Here is a 25301-nt window from a genome sequence, read left to right on the forward strand (position 1 = left end):
AGCAAGTCCTAGCTAGGACAAGTCATCAATCACGAGCACTTCCACCGACTCACCCTCCAAACGTGGAACTACCCACAGCTGTAGCTAATGATGGCCTATGGAGGTCACCATAAAACTGGGAACTTGCTTGACTCAGAGCTGGATGGTCCTGAGTACTGCCTCCTTCAGGATGAGGTGCTGAGGCACAGAATGGCCTAGAGAGAAACTGGCCGAAGAGTAAGAAGACAGAATGAATCTTGCAACATTTTCTATGGTGACTTTGCTTTTCTTCTGTTCTGTCTTCCCCCTTTAAGGTGGCTTATAGCGTTGAAACAGATGTGGGGAACAGAGCCGCCATGGATACCCCAGCCCAGGAAGAACCTAAGTTCCAGTTTAAATTCCTAAGTTCTTGGCTAAATAAGAGATCATTTGTGTTAACCCGGCTCCCGTCTCTTGTGGTCACGTTTTGTGGCAGCTTAAACCTCTCCACATCTCGGGGCGCGTGTCAGAGCGTCCTTTTGTATAAAGCGAACACTGTGTATTATCCAAAAGTAGAAATGTTTGCAGCGATGTGGTATTCTTGTCTCTTGGATAAGACAGCAGATATATACGAAAATCAGGTTTTATGGAAAAAGTGGGCCGGACACGGGTTCATTTGGCATTTGGAGGTCAGCCATAGCCCTTTTTCTAAGTGTGCAACTCACATCAAAAATTCGAAATAGTCTACATTAAGATTCGTTAATGCGCGTTTGACTTTTCGTCTAAAAGATTTTCGCCATTTAGCTTCAACGGGTGGACTACAAAGCAATGCTCCAAAAAAGTTTGACATTATAGATTGTCGTTTGTATTCCTCATCATGTCTTAGTAGGCTTCTAGGGGATTGTGGATGTGCTTTCTGCTTTTGGCTCCGATGTATGCGCTAAAATGTCACGCAAACTTTAAAGCCCACAGAACTCAACTACGCAAAACCGTTTGAGAGGAGAGGCGCATCAGAATGGAATGCCGTTTGAGTTTCGATAAGTCGTCAAGACTATATTTTCAGGGATCATTTCTATAGTTCTTTGCTTGGAAATGTGTTTCGAAAGTGTTTGTCTCCCCACCCACGATGACGAGTCATGATGCTCCTTTCTGAGCGTGAATTGGGTGCAGAGCAACATCTTTAGTTGTAAGCTCTGCGTTGTTGATGAACGTTCTGTATTGCCTTTTGCAATATGGAAGAAAGGGGTGTGTTCTGAGTGGTGTTTCGGTGTTCTTTAAACTGGTTTCTTTTTTTCCAGAGAACTGTACTTTATATAAAATAAACTTTGCTGAAACGCAGAACTGTTTGTGAGGATTGGGTACCGTATGTGGTGTAAGACAGCAGTTGCGAAAAGCATTTTTATGTCAAAAAAAAAGTGGTCCAGATAAACGTTCACTCTGCGTTTTGAAATCAGCTGTTGCGAGTTTTCTAAGAGAGCAGTCGCCGTCAAGTTTCTGAGATGCCTAGGTTAAAAATGGTTAGTAAGTGCGTGAATTTTTCGTTGGATGTGAACTCTGTGTCGTTGATGAAGGTTCTGTCTTGCTTTTGTCAACATTGAAGAAAGGGGTATGATCTGAGTTCTGTTCCACATTTGTGCCTTTTGAGAAAGTGGTTTGTTTTAGGAGCTTTTCTGGAATGCGTTGTGGCAATCCAGTATTGGAAACAGAAGCCCAGGAGCAATGGAGCAAGTCCTAGCTAGGACAAGTCATCAATCACGAGCACTTCCACCGACTCACCCTCCAAACGTGGAACTACCCACAGCTGTAGCTAATGATGGCCTATGGAGGTCACCATAAAACTGGGAACTTGCTTGACTCAGAGCTGGATGGTCCTGAGTACTGCCTCCTTCAGGATGAGGTGCTGAGGCACAGAATGGCCTAGAGAGAAACTGGCCGAAGAGTAAGAAGACAGAATGAATCTTGCAACATTTTCTATGGTGACTTTGCTTTTCTTCTGTTCTGTCTTCCCCCTTTAAGGTGGCTTATAGCGTTGAAACAGATGTGGGGAACAGAGCCGCCATGGATACCCCAGCCCAGGAAGAACCTAAGTTCCAGTTTAAATTCCTAAGTTCTTGGCTAAATAAGAGATCATTTGTGTTAACCCGGCTCCCGTCTCTTGTGGTCACGTTTTGTGGCAGCTTAAACCTCTCCACATCTCGGGGCGCGTGTCAGAGCGTCCTTTTGTATAAAGCGAACACTGTGTATTATCCAAAAGTAGAAATGTTTGCAGCGATGTGGTATTCTTGTCTCTTGGATAAGACAGCAGATATATACGAAAATCAGGTTTTATGGAAAAAGTGGGCCGGACACGGGTTCATTTGGCATTTGGAGGTCAGCCATAGCCCTTTTTCTAAGTGTGCAACTCACATCAAAAATTCGAAATAGTCTACATTAAGATTCGTTAATGCGCGTTTGACTTTTCGTCTAAAAGATTTTCGCCATTTAGCTTCAACGGGTGGACTACAAAGCAATGCTCCAAAAAAGTTTGACATTATAGATTGTCGTTTGTATTCCTCATCATGTCTTAGTAGGCTTCTAGGGGATTGTGGATGTGCTTTCTGCTTTTGGCTCCGATGTATGCGCTAAAATGTCACGCAAACTTTAAAGCCCACAGAACTCAACTACGCAAAACCGTTTGAGAGGAGAGGCGCATCAGAATGGAATGCCGTTTGAGTTTCGATAAGTCGTCAAGACTATATTTTCAGGGATCATTTCTATAGTTCTTTGCTTGGAAATGTGTTTCGAAAGTGTTTGTCTCCCCACCCACGATGACGAGTCATGATGCTCCTTTCTGAGCGTGAATTGGGTGCAGAGCAACATCTTTAGTTGTAAGCTCTGCGTTGTTGATGAACGTTCTGTATTGCCTTTTGCAATATGGAAGAAAGGGGTGTGTTCTGAGTGGTGTTTCGGTGTTCTTTAAACTGGTTTCTTTTTTTCCAGAGAACTGTACTTTATATAAAATAAACTTTGCTGAAACGCAGAACTGTTTGTGAGGATTGGGTACCGTATGTGGTGTAAGACAGCAGTTGCGAAAAGCATTTTTATGTCAAAAAAAAAAGTGGTCCAGATAAACGTTCACTCTGCGTTTTGAAATCAGCTGTTGCGAGTTTTCTAAGAGAGCAGTCGCCGTCAAGTTTCTGAGATGCCTAGGTTAAAAATGGTTAGTAAGTGCGTGAATTTTTCGTTGGATGTGAACTCTGTGTCGTTGATGAAGGTTCTGTCTTGCTTTTGTCAACATTGAAGAAAGGGGTATGATCTGAGTTCTGTTCCACATTTGTGCCTTTTGAGAAAGTGGTTTGTTTTAGGAGCTTTTCTGGAATGCGTTGTGGCAATCCAGTATTGGAAACAGAAGCCCAGGAGCAATGGAGCAAGTCCTAGCTAGGACAAGTCATCAATCACGAGCACTTCCACCGACTCACCCTCCAAACGTGGAACTACCCACAGCTGTAGCTAATGATGGCCTATGGAGGTCACCATAAAACTGGGAACTTGCTTGACTCAGAGCTGGATGGTCCTGAGTACTGCCTCCTTCAGGATGAGGTGCTGAGGCACAGAATGGCCTAGAGAGAAACTGGCCGAAGAGTAAGAAGACAGAATGAATCTTGCAACATTTTCTATGGTGACTTTGCTTTTCTTCTGTTCTGTCTTCCCCCTTTAAGGTGGCTTATAGCGTTGAAACAGATGTGGGGAACAGAGCCGCCATGGATACCCCAGCCCAGGAAGAACCTAAGTTCCAGTTTAAATTCCTAAGTTCTTGGCTAAATAAGAGATCATTTGTGTTAACCCGGCTCCCGTCTCTTGTGGTCACGTTTTGTGGCAGCTTAAACCTCTCCACATCTCGGGGCGCGTGTCAGAGCGTCCTTTTGTATAAAGCGAACACTGTGTATTATCCAAAAGTAGAAATGTTTGCAGCGATGTGGTATTCTTGTCTCTTGGATAAGACAGCAGATATATACGAAAATCAGGTTTTATGGAAAAAGTGGGCCGGACACGGGTTCATTTGGCATTTGGAGGTCAGCCATAGCCCTTTTTCTAAGTGTGCAACTCACATCAAAAATTCGAAATAGTCTACATTAAGATTCGTTAATGCGCGTTTGACTTTTCGTCTAAAAGATTTTCGCCATTTAGCTTCAACGGGTGGACTACAAAGCAATGCTCCAAAAAAGTTTGACATTATAGATTGTCGTTTGTATTCCTCATCATGTCTTAGTAGGCTTCTAGGGGATTGTGGATGTGCTTTCTGCTTTTGGCTCCGATGTATGCGCTAAAATGTCACGCAAACTTTAAAGCCCACAGAACTCAACTACGCAAAACCGTTTGAGAGGAGAGGCGCATCAGAATGGAATGCCGTTTGAGTTTCGATAAGTCGTCAAGACTATATTTTCAGGGATCATTTCTATAGTTCTTTGCTTGGAAATGTGTTTCGAAAGTGTTTGTCTCCCCACCCACGATGACGAGTCATGATGCTCCTTTCTGAGCGTGAATTGGGTGCAGAGCAACATCTTTAGTTGTAAGCTCTGCGTTGTTGATGAACGTTCTGTATTGCCTTTTGCAATATGGAAGAAAGGGGTGTGTTCTGAGTGGTGTTTCGGTGTTCTTTAAACTGGTTTCTTTTTTTCCAGAGAACTGTACTTTATATAAAATAAACTTTGCTGAAACGCAGAACTGTTTGTGAGGATTGGGTACCGTATGTGGTGTAAGACAGCAGTTGCGAAAAGCATTTTTATGTCAAAAAAAAAAGTGGTCCAGATAAACGTTCACTCTGCGTTTTGAAATCAGCTGTTGCGAGTTTTCTAAGAGAGCAGTCGCCGTCAAGTTTCTGAGATGCCTAGGTTAAAAATGGTTAGTAAGTGCGTGAATTTTTCGTTGGATGTGAACTCTGTGTCGTTGATGAAGGTTCTGTCTTGCTTTTGTCAACATTGAAGAAAGGGGTATGATCTGAGTTCTGTTCCACATTTGTGCCTTTTGAGAAAGTGGTTTGTTTTAGGAGCTTTTCTGGAATGCGTTGTGGCAATCCAGTATTGGAAACAGAAGCCCAGGAGCAATGGAGCAAGTCCTAGCTAGGACAAGTCATCAATCACGAGCACTTCCACCGACTCACCCTCCAAACGTGGAACTACCCACAGCTGTAGCTAATGATGGCCTATGGAGGTCACCATAAAACTGGGAACTTGCTTGACTCAGAGCTGGATGGTCCTGAGTACTGCCTCCTTCAGGATGAGGTGCTGAGGCACAGAATGGCCTAGAGAGAAACTGGCCGAAGAGTAAGAAGACAGAATGAATCTTGCAACATTTTCTATGGTGACTTTGCTTTTCTTCTGTTCTGTCTTCCCCCTTTAAGGTGGCTTATAGCGTTGAAACAGATGTGGGGAACAGAGCCGCCATGGATACCCCAGCCCAGGAAGAACCTAAGTTCCAGTTTAAATTCCTAAGTTCTTGGCTAAATAAGAGATCATTTGTGTTAACCCGGCTCCCGTCTCTTGTGGTCACGTTTTGTGGCAGCTTAAACCTCTCCACATCTCGGGGCGCGTGTCAGAGCGTCCTTTTGTATAAAGCGAACACTGTGTATTATCCAAAAGTAGAAATGTTTGCAGCGATGTGGTATTCTTGTCTCTTGGATAAGACAGCAGATATATACGAAAATCAGGTTTTATGGAAAAAGTGGGCCGGACACGGGTTCATTTGGCATTTGGAGGTCAGCCATAGCCCTTTTTCTAAGTGTGCAACTCACATCAAAAATTCGAAATAGTCTACATTAAGATTCGTTAATGCGCGTTTGACTTTTCGTCTAAAAGATTTTCGCCATTTAGCTTCAACGGGTGGACTACAAAGCAATGCTCCAAAAAAGTTTGACATTATAGATTGTCGTTTGTATTCCTCATCATGTCTTAGTAGGCTTCTAGGGGATTGTGGATGTGCTTTCTGCTTTTGGCTCCGATGTATGCGCTAAAATGTCACGCAAACTTTAAAGCCCACAGAACTCAACTACGCAAAACCGTTTGAGAGGAGAGGCGCATCAGAATGGAATGCCGTTTGAGTTTCGATAAGTCGTCAAGACTATATTTTCAGGGATCATTTCTATAGTTCTTTGCTTGGAAATGTGTTTCGAAAGTGTTTGTCTCCCCACCCACGATGACGAGTCATGATGCTCCTTTCTGAGCGTGAATTGGGTGCAGAGCAACATCTTTAGTTGTAAGCTCTGCGTTGTTGATGAACGTTCTGTATTGCCTTTTGCAATATGGAACAAAGGGGTGTGTTCTGAGTGGTGTTTCGGTGTTCTTTAAACTGGTTTCTTTTTTTCCAGAGATCTGTACTTTATATAATATAAACTTTGCTGAAATGCAGAACTGTTTGTGAGGATTGGGTACCGTATGTGGTGTAAGACAGCAGTTGCGAAAAGCATTTTTATGTCAAAAAACAAAAGTGGTCCAGATAAACGTTCACTCTGCGTTTTGAAATCAGCTGTTGCGAGTTTTCTAAGAGAGCAGTCGCCGTCAAGTTTCTGAGATGCCTAGGTTAAAAATGGTTAGTAAGTGCGTGAATTTTTCGTTGGATGTGAACTCTGTGTCGTTGATGAAGGTTCTGTCTTGCTTTTGTCAACATTGAAGAAAGGGGTATGATCTGAGTTCTGTTCCACATTTGTGCCTTTTGAGAAAGTGGTTTGTTTTAGGAGCTTTTCTGGAATGCGTTGTGGCAATCCAGTATTGGAAACAGAAGCCCAGGAGCAATGGAGCAAGTCCTAGCTAGGACAAGTCATCAATCACGAGCACTTCCACCGACTCACCCTCCAAACGTGGAACTACCCACAGCTGTAGCTAATGATGGCCTATGGAGGTCACCATAAAACTGGGAACTTGCTTGACTCAGAGCTGGATGGTCCTGAGTACTGCCTCCTTCAGGATGAGGTGCTGAGGCACAGAATGGCCTAGAGAGAAACTGGCCGAAGAGTAAGAAGACAGAATGAATCTTGCAACATTTTCTATGGTGACTTTGCTTTTCTTCTGTTCTGTCTTCCCCCTTTAAGGTGGCTTATAGCGTTGAAACAGATGTGGGGAACAGAGCCGCCATGGATACCCCAGCCCAGGAAGAACCTAAGTTCCAGTTTAAGTTCCTAAGTTCTTGGCTAAATAAGAGATCATTTGTGTTAACCCGGCTCCCGTCTCTTGTGGTCACGTTTTGTGGCAGCTTAAACCTCTCCACATCTCGGGGCGCGTGTCAGAGCGTCCTTTTGTATAAAGCGAACACTGTGTATTATCCAAAAGTAGAAATGTTTGCAGCGATGTGGTATTCTTGTCTCTTGGATAAGACAGCAGATATATACGAAAATCAGGTTTTATGGAAAAAGTGGGCCGGACACGGGTTCATTTGGCATTTGGAGGTCAGCCATAGCCCTTTTTCTAAGTGTGCAACTCACATCAAAAATTCGAAATAGTCTACATTAAGATTCGTTAATGCGCGTTTGACTTTTCGTCTAAAAGATTTTCGCCATTTAGCTTCAACGGGTGGACTACAAAGCAATGCTCCAAAAAAGTTTGACATTATAGATTGTCGTTTGTATTCCTCATCATGTCTTAGTAGGCTTCTAGGGGATTGTGGATGTGCTTTCTGCTTTTGGCTCCGATGTATGCGCTAAAATGTCACGCAAACTTTAAAGCCCACAGAACTCAACTACGCAAAACCGTTTGAGAGGAGAGGCGCATCAGAATGGAATGCCGTTTGAGTTTCGATAAGTCGTCAAGACTATATTTTCAGGGATCATTTCTATAGTTCTTTGCTTGGAAATGTGTTTCGAAAGTGTTTGTCTCCCCACCCACGATGACGAGTCATGATGCTCCTTTCTGAGCGTGAATTGGGTGCAGAGCAACATCTTTAGTTGTAAGCTCTGCGTTGTTGATGAACGTTCTGTATTGCCTTTTGCAATATGGAAGAAAGGGGTGTGTTCTGAGTGGTGTTTCGGTGTTCTTTAAACTGGTTTCTTTTTTTCCAGAGAACTGTACTTTATATAAAATAAACTTTGCTGAGACGCAGAACTGTTTGTGAGGATTGGGTACCGTATGTGGTGTAAGACAGCAGTTGCGAAAAGCATTTTTATGTCAAAAAAAAAAAGTGGTCCAGATAAACGTTCACTCTGCGTTTTGAAATCAGCTGTTGCGAGTTTTCTAAGAGAGCAGTCGCCGTCAAGTTTCTGAGATGCCTAGGTTAAAAATGGTTAGTAAGTGCGTGAATTTTTCGTTGGATGTGAACTCTGTGTCGTTGATGAAGGTTCTGTCTTGCTTTTGTCAACATTGAAGAAAGGGGTATGATCTGAGTTCTGTTCCACATTTGTGCCTTTTGAGAAAGTGGTTTGTTTTAGGAGCTTTTCTGGAATGCGTTGTGGCAATCCAGTATTGGAAACAGAAGCCCAGGAGCAATGGAGCAAGTCCTAGCTAGGACAAGTCATCAATCACGAGCACTTCCACCGACTCACCCTCCAAACGTGGAACTACCCACAGCTGTAGCTAATGATGGCCTATGGAGGTCACCATAAAACTGGGAACTTGCTTGACTCAGAGCTGGATGGTCCTGAGTACTGCCTCCTTCAGGATGAGGTGCTGAGGCACAGAATGGCCTAGAGAGAAACTGGCCGAAGAGTAAGAAGACAGAATGAATCTTGCAACATTTTCTATGGTGACTTTGCTTTTCTTCTGTTCTGTCTTCCCCCTTTAAGGTGGCTTATAGCGTTGAAACAGATGTGGGGAACAGAGCCGCCATGGATACCCCAGCCCAGGAAGAACCTAAGTTCCAGTTTAAGTTCCTAAGTTCTTGGCTAAATAAGAGATCATTTGTGTTAACCCGGCTCCCGTCTCTTGTGGTCACGTTTTGTGGCAGCTTAAACCTCTCCACATCTCGGGGCGCGTGTCAGAGCGTCCTTTTGTATAAAGCGAACACTGTGTATTATCCAAAAGTAGAAATGTTTGCAGCGATGTGGTATTCTTGTCTCTTGGATAAGACAGCAGATATATACGAAAATCAGGTTTTATGGAAAAAGTGGGCCGGACACGGGTTCATTTGGCATTTGGAGGTCAGCCATAGCCCTTTTTCTAAGTGTGCAACTCACATCAAAAATTCGAAATAGTCTACATTAAGATTCGTTAATGCGCGTTTGACTTTTCGTCTAAAAGATTTTCGCCATTTAGCTTCAACGGGTGGACTACAAAGCAATGCTCCAAAAAAGTTTGACATTATAGATTGTCGTTTGTATTCCTCATCATGTCTTAGTAGGCTTCTAGGGGATTGTGGATGTGCTTTCTGCTTTTGGCTCCGATGTATGCGCTAAAATGTCACGCAAACTTTAAAGCCCACAGAACTCAACTACGCAAAACCGTTTGAGAGGAGAGGCGCATCAGAATGGAATGCCGTTTGAGTTTCGATAAGTCGTCAAGACTATATTTTCAAGAATCATTTCTATAGTTCTTTGCTTGGAAATGTGTTTCGAAAGTGTTTGTCTCCCCACCCACGATGACGAGTCATGATGCTCCTTTCTGAGCGTGAATTGGGTGCAGAGCAACATCTTTAGTTGTAAGCTCTGCGTTGTTGATGAATGTTCTGTATTGCCTTTTGCAATATGGAAGAAAGGGGTGTGTTCTGAGTGGTGTTTCGGTGTTCTTTAAACTGGTTTCTTTTTTTCCAGAGAACTGTACTTTATATAAAATAAACTTTGCTGAGACGCAGAACTGTTTGTGAGGATTGGGTACCGTATGTGGTGTAAGACAGCAGTTGCGAAAAGCATTTTTATGCCAAAAAAAAAAAGTGGTCCAGATAAACGTTCACTCTGCGTTTTGAAATCAGCTGTTGCGAGTTTTCTAAGAGAGCAGTCGCCGTCAAGTTTCTGAGATGCCTAGGTTAAAAATGGTTAGTAAGTGCGTGAATTTTTCGTTGGATGTGAACTCTGTGTCGTTGATGAAGGTTCTGTCTTGCTTTTGTCAACATTGAAGAAAGGGGTATGATCTGAGTTCTGTTCCACATTTGTGCCTTTTGAGAAAGTGGTTTGTTTTAGGAGCTTTTCTGGAATGCGTTGTGGCAATCCAGTATTGGAAACAGAAGCCCAGGAGCAATGGAGCAAGTCCTAGCTAGGACAAGTCATCAATCACGTGCACTTCCACCGACTAACCCTCCAAACGTGGAACTACCCACAGCTGTAGCTAATGATGGCCTATGGAGGTCACCATAAAACTGGGAACTTGCTTGACTCAGAGCTGGATGGTCCTGAGTACTGCCTCCTTCAGGATGAGGTGCTGAGGCACAGAATGGCCAAGAGAGAAACTGGCCGAAGAGTAAGAAGACAGAATGAATCTTGCAACATTTTCTATGGTGACTTTGCTTTTCTTCTGTTCTGTCTTCCCCCTTTAAGACATTGAAGGATGTCTTAAAGGGGGAAGTTGTTGAAGATGTTCCTACATTGTAGGAACGTTGATTTGTAACATTCCAAGAACATGAAAATGTCCAGTTTTCTTAATGTTAGTAGAATGTTATTTAAAGGTTAGTATGATGTTCCTGAAACATTCTTTCAATCATTGAAACACCTGCTGTGAACAAGCACTGAAAGAAAGAGAAATAAGAACACAAACTACAACTTTCTTCAGCCACAGCCTTAGATGAACTGAATATAAAAGACATTAAATCTCTGAAGATCTGATTAAACAACTCCACAAACAGCATTACCAGCTTCATTATTACTAACCAGACTGACTTTATTTCTGTCACACGTCTACAGAAGCTCTTACTGAGAATTAACAGAAGTTAGATGTTTTGTTTGAGGTCACCATCATGGAGGTTGGTGGTTGCTTTAGTTGAGCTCTTGACCCCTGACTATTATAGAGTTGCTTCTTTATCAGCAATTTAATTTTTTTTTTTTCTTCAGAAAAAGTTTCTGCTCTGTTAAAGTAGATCTGCAAGTCTGTTTTAATAACAGACAAACAACTGCAATGAAGTGGTTTAATAAACTGTTTTATTGAAGTTTTCTTTACTCTTGATATTGAAGTATTATGGAACAGGAAATGAACTAAAATTATAGAAATAGTTTTTAACACTGAACGGATTTTTGTTGGATTATCCAGAAGTTAAAATCGACACACTTAGACATCAGCACTCATCATACAAAACTCAACAATGGTGACAATAAAAAAAAAAAATCCAGCTGCATAATTTATTCATGTTGCAATGCATGCTGGGAGCCATGAATGTGTTTTGTATGCTGGCATGAAGCATGTCACCATTGTTGTGTTTCATATGTCGACTGTTGATGTCTGTGAGTGTAAAAAACACAAAACGATGTTTTAAACAAAAAATGAATGATGAAAGTGTTGTAAATGATATTTTTCCCGTTGGTTGAGTTTAATACAGCATTTCAATTTCTTAAGTTAACAAGTACAGAAAAAAAGCAGTTGCTTAAAACACTTTAATGCAGTTATTTGTCTGTTATTAAAGGGATAGTTCACCCAAAAATGAAAATTTGATGTTTATCTGCTTACCCCCAGTGCATCCAAGATGTAGGTGACTTTTTTTCTTCAGTCGAACGCAAATTATGATTTTTAACTGCAACCGCTGCCGTCTGTCCGTCAAATAATAGCAGTCGATGGGAACTTCAACTATAACAGTAAATAGAACTTGCTTAGACAAATCAAAATTAAAACCTGTGGCTCGTGACGACACATTAATGTCCTAAGACACAAAACGATCGGTTTGTGCGAGAAACGGAGACTCAAATAACGCGTTCTGAAGACGGAAGTGATGTCTCGCCCATATACTTCAATGAGCGCAAGACATCACTTCCGTTGTCAGAGCGCGATCTGACCTCACTAGCCGGAAGCTGAACGGAGTTGGACATAGTGGTGTATTAGAGGTAAAAAATGATATAAATACTGTTCGGTTTCTCGCACAAACCGATCGTTTCGTGTCTTAGGACATCAATGTGCCGTCACGAGCCGCAGGGTTTAATTTGGATTTGTCTATGGAAGTTTTTTCGACTCTTATTGTTCATGTTCCCAATCACTGCTATTATTTGACTGACAGACTGCAGTTGCAGTTAAAAATCATAATTTGCGTTCAACTGAAAAAAAAAATCATCTAAACCTTGGATGCCCTGGGGGTAAGCAGATAAACATCAAATTTTCATTTTTGGGTGAACTATCCCTTTAAAACAGATATGCTGATCTTCAGGGCTCAAGAGCTCAACTAAAGCAACCACCAACCTCCATGATGGTGACCTCAAACAAAACATCTAAACTGTTAATTCTCAGTAAGAGCTTCTGTAGATGTGTGACAGAAATAAAGTCAGTCTGGTTAGTAATAAGTGAAGCTGGTAATGCTGTTTGTGGAGTTGTTTAATCAGGGGCCGTATTCACAAAACATTTTATTTTACCACTAAGAGTTCTCCTAAATAGCAGTAAAAGTTCTTAGCTAAGAGTTTTCTCTTAAAACATATTCACAAAGCTGCTGAGACAAACTTTTACTAAGGAATAGACAGAAGTCTTAAGCTAAGAGTAAGGGCGGGGTTGACCTCGTTGCTATGGAATAAACACACAGTGATTGGCTGATGGGGGAGGAGTCAGCGATTTAATCATAGAAATATTGTAGAACGAGGTGTCACGTTTTCACATTAAAATAAAGGTTTTAAAATACAAATGTTGCCCTATTCAAATAAATATTTTTTAATAAAAATGTTGCCATAGTCAAAATAAAATGTTGCCATAAAGGTTTTAAAATAGGCTTAGTGTCACTAATTAAACTAGTATATACAGTTAATTGTCCACCTCTTGGATGTCTGCATCTCAAGAGAATGCAGAATTCAAAAGACAAATTATGTTTTATAAACAGGTAATCAGACAATATTTATTTATTTGTTAAAGTTTTTTTTTTGTAAATTTATATTGCATTTATGAAGAAAAAGTTCAGCAACTAAGCCTCTATCGCTATTGCCTCAATGGTGTACAGTGTCTTTGGGTGGATTAGGACTGTTTGTGATTTGGTCTTAGTAACTTAGGAGTTCTCTTGACTACTCCTAATGTTTCACAGATTTAGGAGCTACTTTTAGCGCTAAAATGCTTTGTGAAATACTCTTAGAGCAAAAATTTAGAACTCCTAAAATTAGGACTGACACGCCCATTATTTCTCCTAAATCGGCAAGTTAGGAGCTACTTTTCGCCTTAAGATGTTTTGTGAATACGGCCCCAGAGATTTAATGTCTTTTATCTTCAGTTCATCTAAAGCTGTGGCTGAAGAAAGTTGTAGTTTGTGTTCTTATTTCTCTTTCTTTCAGTGTTTGTTCACGATAAGGTACACTGCTCGTCGGATTGTGTTGGATGGGCTGTCTTGTGGGCACTCACAACTACCTAATTACTTGGTGTCACGATCACCGTCTGCTCCTGTCACTTCCCGGACTACATTCCCCATAATCCTCTCTGCCAATCACCTGCATTCACTCCACCAATCACTACACTAATCACCACACCCAGCTGCAGCTCATTACCAGGACTAAGGACTGTCACACACACCACATCACTGTGAAGTCTTGTTAACATTGTTGCAGTTCTGGGGCCGTATTCACAAAACATTTTATCTTACCACTAAGAGTTCTCCTAAATAGAAGTAAAAGTTCTTAGCTAAGAGTTTTCTCTTAAAACCTATTCACAGAGCTGCTGAGACAAACTTTTACTAAGGAATAGACTGAAGTCTTAAGCTAAGAGTAAGGGCGGAGTTGACCTTGTTGCTATGGAGTAAACCACAAGTGATTGGCTGATGGGGGAGGAGTCAGTGATTTAATCATAGAAATATTGTAGAATGAAAAATAAAGGTTTTAAAATACAAATGTTGCCCTATTCAAATAATATTTTTAAAATAAAAAAGTCAAAATAAAATGTTGCCATTGTTGCCATAAAGGTTTTAAAATAGGCTAAGTGTCACTAATTAAACTAGTATATAAAGTTAATTGTAAAATTTAATTTGTTAAAGATTTTTTTTTTTTTTTGGTGTCTATAAATCTATAAATCATAATGTATTGCATTTATAAAGAAAAAGTTCAGCACCCAAGGCTCAATCGCTATTGCCTCAGTGGTGTACAGTGTCTTTGGGTGGATTAGGACTGTTTGTGATTTGGTCTTAGAGACTTAGGAGTCTTCTTGACTACTTCTAACTTCTCACAGACTTAGAAGCTAGTTTTAGCGCTAAAATGCTTTGTGAAATACTCTTAGAGCAAAAATTTAGGACTCCTAAAATTAGGACTGACACACCCATTATTTTTAAGAGTTTCTCCTAAATCGGCAAGTTAGGAGCTACTTTTAGCCTTAAGATGTTTTGTGAATACGGCCCCTGAGTGTTATTATCCTGTCTGATACCGTTCCTGTCTGTTACCTGTTCTACAATCCTTTGCTGCCTACCTCTGATCTGTGCCTTGTATACCCACCTGTGAGTGATATCTGCCTGTCCTAATCTTTGCCTGTTTCCAGACTACGACTCTGCCTGTCTCTTGCTGTTCCTGTTTGCCCCTGCTCGACCCAGCCTGTACGACTATGCTCACTTTAAATAAAAGCTTGCGTATGGATCTTACCATGAGTCTCATATCGTTACAGACGACTTCGCCGCCACCATGATCCAGCAGCTTTCCCAGAGAGCATTTGCATGGTATGGACGTTACCCAATTGTTATTGTGGAGTTCGCAGGGCACACGATCGTTAGAGGAATATGTGAAGGAATATTTGGACATTGCTTACCTCTCTTATCTGCCTGACTGTGCACTGACTGACTTTTTTTGTGATGGCGTCAACCGACCTCTCCAGAATAAATTAAGACGAGAGGGACCACGTTCATCACTTAGCAGCTTTATGGACTATGCGTTGTTGTTTGTTGGTTTTCTGTTTACTGTGGGGGTCGCGGAGGAATGCGACACCATGGTGAATCACGTAATGGTGCCGCGCCAAGGAACACGCACAAAATGGCGGCTACCATCACAACAACAACAGTTCATGTCTCCGCTGATCTTCCTGACCCACACCACGCATCTGCCGATCTTCCAGAGCCAAGGCACGTCTCCGCTCATCGCCCAGAGCCACGTCACGTCTTCGCTGATCGCCCAGGTCACGTCACGTCTCCGCTGATCGCCCAGAGCACCGTCACGTCTCCAGATCAGAAAGCGGAGAAGATTGCGTTCCAGTGTGGCTGATCCACCGCTGACTTCAGCATGAGCGGTCGCTTCGCTCTCAAGCCCGGTGGCCATTTCGCACTCAAGCCAGCCGGCCGCTTCGCTCTCAAGCCCGGTGGCCGCTTCGCACTCCAGCCAGTCGCCGCTTCGCTCTCAAGCCCGCTGGACGCTTCGCACGTGAGCTCGTCGGTTGCAACGCACTCAAATTCACCGGTTGCAACGCACTCAAATTCGCCGGTTACAACACATTCAAGTTCGCCGGTTGTAACGCACTCAAGCGCACTCAATGGACAAGATGGCTGCTTTGCCAGTGCCCACGGGCAAGATGGCCGCCCCTTCGGTGCTTAAGGATGTAGGGGGCGTTCCAGCCATTAAGTCCACTCCAAAACCTGCTCCAACTGGAGAACCCTTGCCTCATCCTCGGAAGAGGAGGAGGAGGAGGAGGAAGAAGGCTTATTCCATTCTTCAAGGCTCAGAAGCCTTTCAAGAGCCGCTGTGGGTCCGGAGACCACTCAAGATGGATCTTACCATGAGTCCCATATCGTTAAACTTGGTTGGTCATGCGCTCAGCATGCTTTGTTTTCAGTTCTTTGGCCTTATGGGTCATCCTGAATACCATCTGGTGTGTTGGGTTCATGTTGTGATGTTAGTTCATTGTAGAACTTGTGAACAATGCGTTCAGCAGTCGCTTAGTGAGGTCTGAACGCGCTCTGACAACAAAAGTGATGTCTAGCACTCATTGAAGTATATGCGCGAGACATCACTGCCGTTGTCAGTGCGTGATCAGACATCACTAAGCGAGTGCTGAACGCAGTTGGACATAGTGGCGTATTAGATGTAAAAAAAATTATATAAATACTGTTCGTGTTCTCGCACAAACTGATCGTTTCGTGTCTTAGAACATCAATGTTGCCATGAGCCACAGGGTTTAATTTGGATTTGTGTCTATGCAAGGTTTTTCGACTCTTATTGATCCAAGTTCTCATTCACTCCCATTATTCGACTGACAGATGACAGTGGTTGGAGTTAAAAATCATAATTTGTGTTCTACTGAAGAATCAAAGTCACCTACATCTTGGATGCGATGGGAGTAAGCAGATAAACATCAAATTTTCATTTTTGGGTGAACTATCCCTTTAAGGCTTGAACAGAATGTTTCTGAATGGTTGGTTTTGTTGTCTACACCTGCTCCAGCGTCAAAACAATGGCGGACTGTTTACAGCTCACTCAGGGTGGGTCTATTCTAAAACGGCTGTGTCCGTCAAGAGTTGAGGGAGGGGCCTGTGCAGAATGATGTCACTTTGCCAAGAATCTGTGAACGTCTTGATCTGACAAAGTGCTTATGATTTATTGGGATTTAAAAAAAGACACTGGGTGGAATTTTATCATTATAGAGTGGTTGAGGACAAGCGCTGTCAAGGCTCAGGCTGAGGGGTAGGCTGAGACGTCAAAGGTGTGGCCTTGGCGGGCTGCTCAGTCGCCGCAGACCTGGGGTGACTAGAAGCAGTTGCAGAGCTGGAACGCTTGGATAGAAAGTGTTGCATTGCTTGGGACGACTTCTGTGCAGCGGTGAAGCATTCTGCAAACCCGTCAACAGCGGGACCAAATAGGCTTAAACTGATCTGCAGAATCACTGAAGGACAGAGAAACAAGACTAGAAAAATGACACAAGCAGAAACACAATAACTACAACTGACTTCAGTTTGACATTTTTTTCTCTCATACATGTACAGAAGTTCTTGTTGAGAATTAACAGATATGGATGTTGATGTTTTATTGAAAACAAAAAATTATTGAAGTTTGCAGTCACCATCGTGGTGACAAGCGTCTTCTTTTGACACTTTTACATTAGCTTTCTCTGTTTATAAAACAACATTTGATATAACAGGAAAAAGCCAACATGAAGTTGATCAGGTTCGTTGGCTGTTGTGATGATTCTGTAATCATCTTGGACTTCTGTGTTTAGTTTTTGATTTAATGGGTATTTTATATATTACAGATATACTATGTCTGTGATTCAACAGTGTAAGAACCAGCAACATTTCAGTAATCAGTTATTTAGGAGAATATATAAGTCTAAGAATGCATAAAATGTGGTAGAGGGATGCTGGTCTGGGGGAAACCTCTCTATGTGGAGAGAGTGAGGCACGTGAGACCTGAACCAACGTGAGCTCACTCATATCTGAGCACTAAGATCCACTACCCTGCCAAAATTGCTCCCCTGGAAGAAAAATTAAAATATTCCATATTTTAAAGCATCAATCTAATGCATTTTGAGATGCTTTTTTTTGCCAACCTGGGGAGAGCTGGAGAAACTTAACTTCAGCCATGAGTCAAAATTATTATGGCCTCCTTACTAAGTATTATGAAGGGGGATCGAGGGAATCTTTATTGGTGTCGATTCTCTTTTTAATAATAGGCTTTACGCATCTGTCAATCATCCCCACTTGCTAATTGGGGGAAGAACCTAGCACTATGATTGGTCGAACTCTTCTTCTTTTGCTGTTGCTTGATTTGAGGACTGCGCGTGCACAGAGGCGTCACCAGGCGTGTGTCTCAATCAGCTCCCTAGTTCAGTAGTCAGGGCACTGATCAGGGTATCAGCCACATTCACTTTCATTATATACTGATTCACGACCTAGGGAGCTAAGGAGCTGATTGAGACACAAGGCAGGTTATTGCGTAGTTTAGAGTGACAAATCGTACCAGCGTACTTTGAAGTCAAAATGTGTATCCGCTACGCAAACAGGTTGGCAGGTCTGCTTATTGATAGAAAGGTGGACCACTTTACCTTCTGCCTTGTCAGTCCCCTCACCTCAAATCTACCTCCTCAAAAACGGTAGCATTAGCTAATAATTTTCCACCAGAGCTTTAGCTAGCTGGCTAACAGTGCCTTCTCTCCTGCTGTGTTCAATGACTCAATTCATCAAGCTGTAGCTAACGTTAGCTAAGTCTATGTCAACATAGCTCCTTTTGTAAACTTAACTTAGATATACCAGAAAATATTACAATTATTGAAACCATCCAGGGCCGGATTGGGACTCATTTTCAGCCCTGCAGTTTCATGCCTTAGACCGGCCCACTTTAATTCATGACTGACTATATTAAAATAATGTAATTAAAACCTCAGTATAAGTCTGCAATAGTGCACTGTACTCTACAACCTTGTAAATAATTGTATTTTTCAAAAATATCTTCAAATACCCATGATAGTACAAATGATAGTACTAAAAATGCTAACATTTGATATAAAGTTATTTTTATAGTTATAATAATGATTTTATAATGTGAACCATTGATTAATTCTTTAGCCATCTAGTGGCTGTAGTTAAAAATTCATGTTATTTTAATTTTAATTTAATTAAGTGTTTGCTTTCCAGTAGATGGCAGTAATCGTCCACTAAATCCAGGCACATTTTTAATGTCTGTCACTATGAATGAAATTTAGAAATGTAGATCTTTATTAAAGTGAATTTAACATAAAATTTTGTTATTTTATATAAATGTATATACTTGAATTATTACAAATTGGGGCAAATAAATAACACAAAATACCATAAATCCTACAAAATTGCACAACTTTACAGTAAAATATTAAAGTAGGCTATTACGTTGTTTAAAAAAAAAAAGTTACATGTTACAAAATCACATTTTACTCTCTGGTTAAGCTAGTTGGACAGAAAAATGAATATTGTTGCCCAATGTGTAATAGCATAGCAAGCAACATAATAAGTGATAGGCCCTATATTTTATTATTTGTCTACTATTATTACGATACGAGTAAGCTACATACATGCCTTTATCTTTTGCATGTTTTCCCCTCTTCCTTTTTATTTATTTACATTACTTAAATCGGCCTCCGGTGGCTTAGACCTTTTGCCTTACCATAATTTAGCGTTGATTTAGAACTTGTCCCGCTGTCCCTATAGACGTCACCTTATCCCTTCTTCTCGTATACTTTTGAGTGAGTTGTCTTCTCCGAGCGCACACTCCGAGTCCCTCCAGACCAGGGCCCTCATTTATCAACAGTGCGTAGAAAAGGTTCTATATTTTGTCCAACGAATGAAATTTAAAATGTGCCTAAGTACAACAAAATACGCATTTATCAAACGTGCGCACGCAGTTCTTGCGCACATGAGTAAGCAATCATTGTTGATAAATCCCACATGTGCGTAAGTGCCATGCTCGTTCACGTTCAAGGTCATTAGCATTTGGAAACACCTCCAATGAACCATATATGGTGACAAAACTTCCCTTTAAAAGTCACGTGATTGTGTTTTTTCCTCACCGCAATAATAGCAAAGAGAGCTCTTACCAAGCAGATCAGCATGATCTTGGAAAACGTGCTTTCTGGAGCGCATTGTTTGCAAAGTCTTCCATTAATGCAAGATAAAATAAAATAAAGATAAAGTTTACTTAATTTTTACTTAAGTTTTTGCACACATAAACTATTCAAGTAAATTTCAAATATGGGTTTAAGTTACTCTACTTAGCTAAGATAAGTAAAATTATAAGTAACTTTAACTTTAATAGTAAAAAGTTAAGTAATTTCTATGTAGTTTAAAACTCTCTTGCAATACATTTTACACAAAACAATATAACACTGAATGAAACCATGCTGTTGATATGTATGCTTTTACTTAGAAACATCTAAACAGATAACACGAAAGATATTGTGTAGACATCATATCTACACATTAAAATAATGCTATAGTTGAACACAGAGACCTCAATACTTGGTACACAACACACAATGCAATAACATTCGATGGAACATTTTTGAGTGTAATTGTGGCATTTTGAGTAGAAAATGAGCTCCAAATGTCACAAAATGTTAAGTTACTAAACCTAACCACAAAAGCAATGATAAAACAGTGTAAAAACAGCTAAAAAAAGCAAAAAATTGCAAAAAATTGACCTCATTAATTATTCAAGGCCCAGTGCATGATGGGAACACCAGTATCAGAAATAATTATATGTTGATGTTTACACTGTAATTTCTACAAGCTTAAATTGAGTACTACTAAATAACTTGCATTTGTTTTGTTTTGTTTTTGTTTTTCTGTATTATTTAGCCTACTTAACCATAATTTTTTGTTTGTTTTTTTGTTTTTTGTTTGTTTTACAGTGACACCAATTACGCACTGTGTGTAAAACTAGACAATTGATAAATTGAGTGTTTTATAAATAAAGGAAACACAGGACATGTGGATTGCTTAATGCATACTGTGACACTCTTAAATGATTTTTGTGTGTAGTGTCACTATTCTACCACTAGATTATCTGCGTAAGCATGCTCAGAGGTGTGCTTATATTTACACACATTTCTACGTTTAAGTACAAGTTGGTGAATCCCACACTTTGCGTGAAACTGTTCTTACGCACTCACTACGCACAAATCTGTCCGTACGCACCATTGATAAATGAGGGCCCAGGTTAATTTACCCACCGAGTGACATGATATCATTGACGTTGCGTGCAAGTGAGTGGTAAAAACCAGATCGCGCATTCGTTTGTTTGTTTTTTATTGCGCGGGTGCCCCGTGCCGCCCTGGGCCGTCCAGGCCTAAATCCGTCACTGAATGTTTTTTAGGAAAAATTTAGGCTACTCAGCTTAGTACATTTGGCCGCGTCCACAGTTTCTAGAGCATCCATATTTCAACCCAGTGCCATGACAACACCGGTCCTCGCGGCCAAATAAACAGACCGGCCCACCAGGAATTCTACTGGTGCTCCCAATTAGCCAATCCGGGTCTGAAACCATCACTCACCAAATTCAGTCAGGTAAATCGCCGAGGCCAGACATGCTTTCAGCTTCTGATGGTGGTCTGTACTGGTGATGCAAGGCCCTTTGCGTTAATATTTAAATGCACTCGCGCTCCCTTCTGGCACGCGCGATGTTCACAGTTCACTGAAGATCTCTTTAACCTAGCATACAAATAACACACTATCACATTTCTATATAAATCCCTTAAGGGATTGTTAGGCTGCATGAATTAGATCATTTGAAACCAGGAACACTCCCGATAACACCCGATGCACTTGTTGCATCGTAAGAGGAAAGTGACATGATGTGATGGCCAAGAATGGCAACTCATACTTGGAATTTGTCCTCTGCATTTAATCCATTCAAGTTTGTTCCAAGAATTTTCTGATTCACTGATGTCATTCAGAGTCTAATTCTCTGACTATATGCTTGATGTGTAACTTTAGTATTGGTGATTGTTGCTCTGTGATTTTACAGCTTGAGATACAACGACAATATGAACAATTTCAAAAATACATTGTGCACAGAAGCTTAAATAGGCTAAATACAAAATATAGACAAACAAATCAACTCTGAACATCACAAAATAAGCTACTGTCACAAAACAAAACAACAGCAAAATAAAAGCAAACAGGAACAATCAATGAAAATTACAGCTGCATAATTTATTCATACTGCAATGTATGATGGGAGTCATGGATGAATTTTTATTGGCTCTCATCATGCACTGCAACACAAAGCACTTTGTTTGTCACCATTGTTGAGGTTCATATGCTGATTCTTGATGTCTCTGTGTGTGTGTGTTTTTTTTTTAAACATCAGATTATAAAAACACTGTTGAATCTTAAGCTGAAAAAATAATAACAAAACCTTTATGTATCTACAGTTAATAATGCTGAAGGAAACTAATAAATCAGACAATGCATGACAATAGTGTCATCATCAAAGCAATGCTGCTAAAGCTAACGAACCAGCAGAAAGCACAAGCTTGGGGCAGTCAGCTATATTGCAAGCAATAAATTCATTAAGAACCGAACTGCTGGCAAAAATGGATGAGAAAGCAGAGATGCAAAATGAAGAAATACGCAAGCAAATCAGTGGTTTGAGAGATGAGCTGAAGGGTGCAATCGATCAGGCTAACATCAAAGTTAATGCGCTAGAGGAGCGCACCGCAGGATTGGAAACTGCAGCTAACACTCACTCGGATGTTATCGCTAATCTGGAGCAACAGGTGGCTGAACTGAAAAAAAGAGGAGGTGAGTTTGGCGGCAAAGGCTGAGGATTTGGAAGCGAGATCACGGAGATGTAATTTGCGCATCTTTGGGGTTAAAGAAGGACGAGAGGCAGGCGTTTCAGCGAGCACCTTCGTTGCAAAACTTTTACAAAAAGTGATGGGCCTGGACGAACCGCCCGTTATTGATAGGGCTCACCGTACTATGCAGCAATCCCCGGGAGCTGGGCAGCCACCAAGTGCTTTTGTCATCAAGTGCCACTACTATCAAGAGAAGGAAAGCATTCTACAAAAGGCTGTTACATCTCCAAAACTTGTATCTGAAAATGGCGACACTATCAGAGTGTTTCCTGATTACACGCAGAATGTGGCACGACAGAGAGCGGCAGAGAGAGTCTGTTCGGCTACATACCATGGTAACGTTATATTTGGTGGGAGTATTGGAGTAAAACAATTGTTGTTGGAGATCAATATCGCTGCAGTGTAATGCCATGGGACACTGGATCAGCTCAGTGACATTGTACAGTGGGTGTACTGATGGCTAGTTGCATATGCGAACTGAGGCGCCTTTTTTTTTTTCTTTCTTTTTTTTTTTCCAGAACTCTGTCCTAATATATGTAGGAAACAAGTATGGATAATTTGACTGTTTTAAAGGATATTGAGTAATAGTTCTAAATAGTCTTGTTAATGTTTTAAATGTTCAGCTTAATGGTTATTATAAGGTCTGTGTGGGGCCTCAGCTCCACTCGGTAAGTTTTTTTTTTCTTCTTTCTATGAAACGTCATAGTGGCTTGGGAGGTTGGGAAGGGGTGCAGTCTCTCATTTGGGGAGGGACCAGCAGGGGTCTGTGTTGTTAATCGGTGATTTAAAAGTTTTCTTTTTGCTCTGCAAAGTCTGCTTTTTTTTGTCTTTGTGCTTTGGTTTTTTTCCCTTTACCTTCTTTGTCTTACTTAGAGTTGGAGATGAGTTTCCATAATAGCACTGAGTTGGACTTTATCAGTCATGGGTTCGGCAGATGGAATGAATAGACCTGCGTGAGGGGACTTAATCATCCTGTAAAGCGAATTAAGGTATTTTCACATTTAAACAAATTGAAAGCAGAGATATTTTTCCTTCAGGAAACATACCTTCGCACAACAGACATTCCTAAATTAAAGAGAGGATGCGTATCACAAGTCTACCACTCTGAATTAAATTCTAAATTTCGTGGTACAGCCATCTTGATTGGCAAAAATGTACAATTCATACAAACCAGTGTTATTAGTGATAAATGCGGGCGTTTCAGGGTAGACTTTATAATGTGCCGGTGATCCTAGTTAGTGTGTATGCACCAAATTATTATCCAGACTTTTTTGAAGAACTATTTGGCCGTATACCAGAGCTAGGCACACATCATCTGATTCTGGGAGGAGACTTTAATACAGTTCTTAAACCTTCTCTAGACCGTTCCAAAGTAGTTACAGCCCCTCCTTCCCCCTCTAAATCTGCATCTATTATAAATGCTTTTTGCGGTTCTAGTGGTGTAGTAGATCCATGGAGATTTAAAAATCCTACGTTAAAGGAGTTTTCCTTCGTCTCTGCTGTTCATCAAACATACTCAAGAATAGATTTCTTTTTGCTAGATGAAAAAATGCTTTCATCAATTAAGTCTTGTAGTTATGAAAGCATTGTTATCTCTGACCACTCTCCAGTCACTATGGAGCTTTGGCTCCAGGTTAGAAGGCCAATTCAATGTAACTGGCGATTTATTACATCTTTGTTGTCTGATGAAACATTTGTAGACTTTATTTTAACACAGATTGTTTCTTTATTGAAACTAACCAGCTGCCAGACACTGATATTTTAATACTTTGGGAAACTCTTTAAGCATATATTAGGGGTCAAATAATAGAATACACTGCCCGTCTTAATAGAAGCAGGTCTAGACGCTATAATGAGTTGATCAATCTAATTCACGATGCTGACACACTCCTCTGCCCCTACAGCTGACGTCCGCAAAAAAAGAATAGCATTACAAACTGAATTCGATCTTCTTGCCTCCACAGAAGTAGGAGAGAAATCTAGACAAAACTTTTACGAACATGGAGAGGGGGCAAGTAGGTTACTCTCTCATCAGCTGCGTCAATATTCTGCTGCCAATTTTATTACAAAAATACAAACTGCTGTTGGAGAAGTTAAGCTCGACCCCAAAGACATTAATGAGCAATTCAGATATTTATCCTTATACTCTTCAGACAATCCTAGTGATCATGTATTTCTTGACAATGTAACTCTCCCGACTATAGCTGAGGAGGACAAGGCCATCCTTGAGCAGCTGATACTTGAAACTGAGATTAGTCAAGCAATTAGATCAATGAAAAATAGAAAGGCACCAGGCCCAGATGGGTATCCAATTGAGTTTTATAAGGCTTTTGCCTCTAAGTTGATACCTTTACTGTACCTCGTCTATAATGAATCACTCAAACAAGAGAAGCTGCCTGCATCTATGACCCAAGCCACAATATCTGTGCTTCCCAAAAAGGGCAAAGACCCCACTAAATGCGAGTCTTAATGCCCGATCAGCCTATTCACATGTGATTATAAAATACTTACAAAGATTCTTTCCTAAAGATTGGAATCTATAGTACCAAAAATTGTGCATCCTGACCAGACAGGCTTTGTAAAGGGCAGGCAGTCTTTTCACAATTTGCGTCACCTCTTTAACATAATATATTCTAAACATTCAATCCACTCGCCAGAAATTGTGATCTCATTAGACGCGCACAAAGCTTTTGATCGAATTGAATATGGACACCTCTTCAAAACTCTAAGCAAATTTGGCTTTGGCCCAGTCTTTGTTTCTTGGATTCGGATGTTGTATGCAGCACCCCAAGCTAGAGTGAGGACTAATAACTTTAATTCGCAATATTTCACTGTTCAGAGAGGGACACGACAGGGTTGTCCGTTGTCCCCTCTTCTTTTTGATCTGGTCATTGAGCCACTTGCCGCGGCATTGCGATGTAATAACAATATACGGGGTATCACGAGGGGTGGCCTGGTCCATAAAGTGTCATTGTATGCCAATGATTTTCTGATGTTTATATCAGATCCGGAAACTTCAATCCCAGAATGCCTAGACACCATTTCTCAATT

At 40.9% G+C, this 25301-nt stretch overlaps 6 non-coding genes across 6 annotated transcripts; all 6 read left to right on the forward strand.

Moving 5' to 3' along the window:
- The first annotated feature begins 1005 nt into the window (after positions 1-1005).
- Positions 1006-1219, forward strand: LOC137019480 (small nucleolar RNA U3). The gene has a single exon (XR_010895026.1). It is a non-coding gene; the product is annotated as a small nucleolar RNA U3 (small nucleolar RNA).
- A 1467-nt stretch (positions 1220-2686) lies between these two features.
- On the forward strand, positions 2687-2900 carry LOC137019481 (small nucleolar RNA U3). Its single transcript, XR_010895027.1, has one exon. It is a non-coding gene; the product is annotated as a small nucleolar RNA U3 (small nucleolar RNA).
- A 1468-nt stretch (positions 2901-4368) lies between these two features.
- Positions 4369-4582, forward strand: LOC137019482 (small nucleolar RNA U3). The gene has a single exon (XR_010895028.1). It is a non-coding gene; the product is annotated as a small nucleolar RNA U3 (small nucleolar RNA).
- A 1468-nt stretch (positions 4583-6050) lies between these two features.
- Positions 6051-6264, forward strand: LOC137019532 (small nucleolar RNA U3). Its single transcript, XR_010895076.1, has one exon. It is a non-coding gene; the product is annotated as a small nucleolar RNA U3 (small nucleolar RNA).
- Positions 6265-7733: 1469 nt separating this feature from the next.
- On the forward strand, positions 7734-7947 carry LOC137019483 (small nucleolar RNA U3). Its single transcript, XR_010895029.1, has one exon. It is a non-coding gene; the product is annotated as a small nucleolar RNA U3 (small nucleolar RNA).
- Positions 7948-9416: 1469 nt separating this feature from the next.
- On the forward strand, positions 9417-9630 carry LOC137019531 (small nucleolar RNA U3). Its single transcript, XR_010895075.1, has one exon. It is a non-coding gene; the product is annotated as a small nucleolar RNA U3 (small nucleolar RNA).
- The last annotated feature ends 15671 nt before the right edge of the window (positions 9631-25301 follow it).

The sequence above is a fragment of the Chanodichthys erythropterus genome, chromosome 4, assembly GCF_024489055.1.
Source record: "Chanodichthys erythropterus isolate Z2021 chromosome 4, ASM2448905v1, whole genome shotgun sequence".
NCBI lineage: Eukaryota > Metazoa > Chordata > Actinopteri > Cypriniformes > Xenocyprididae > Chanodichthys > Chanodichthys erythropterus.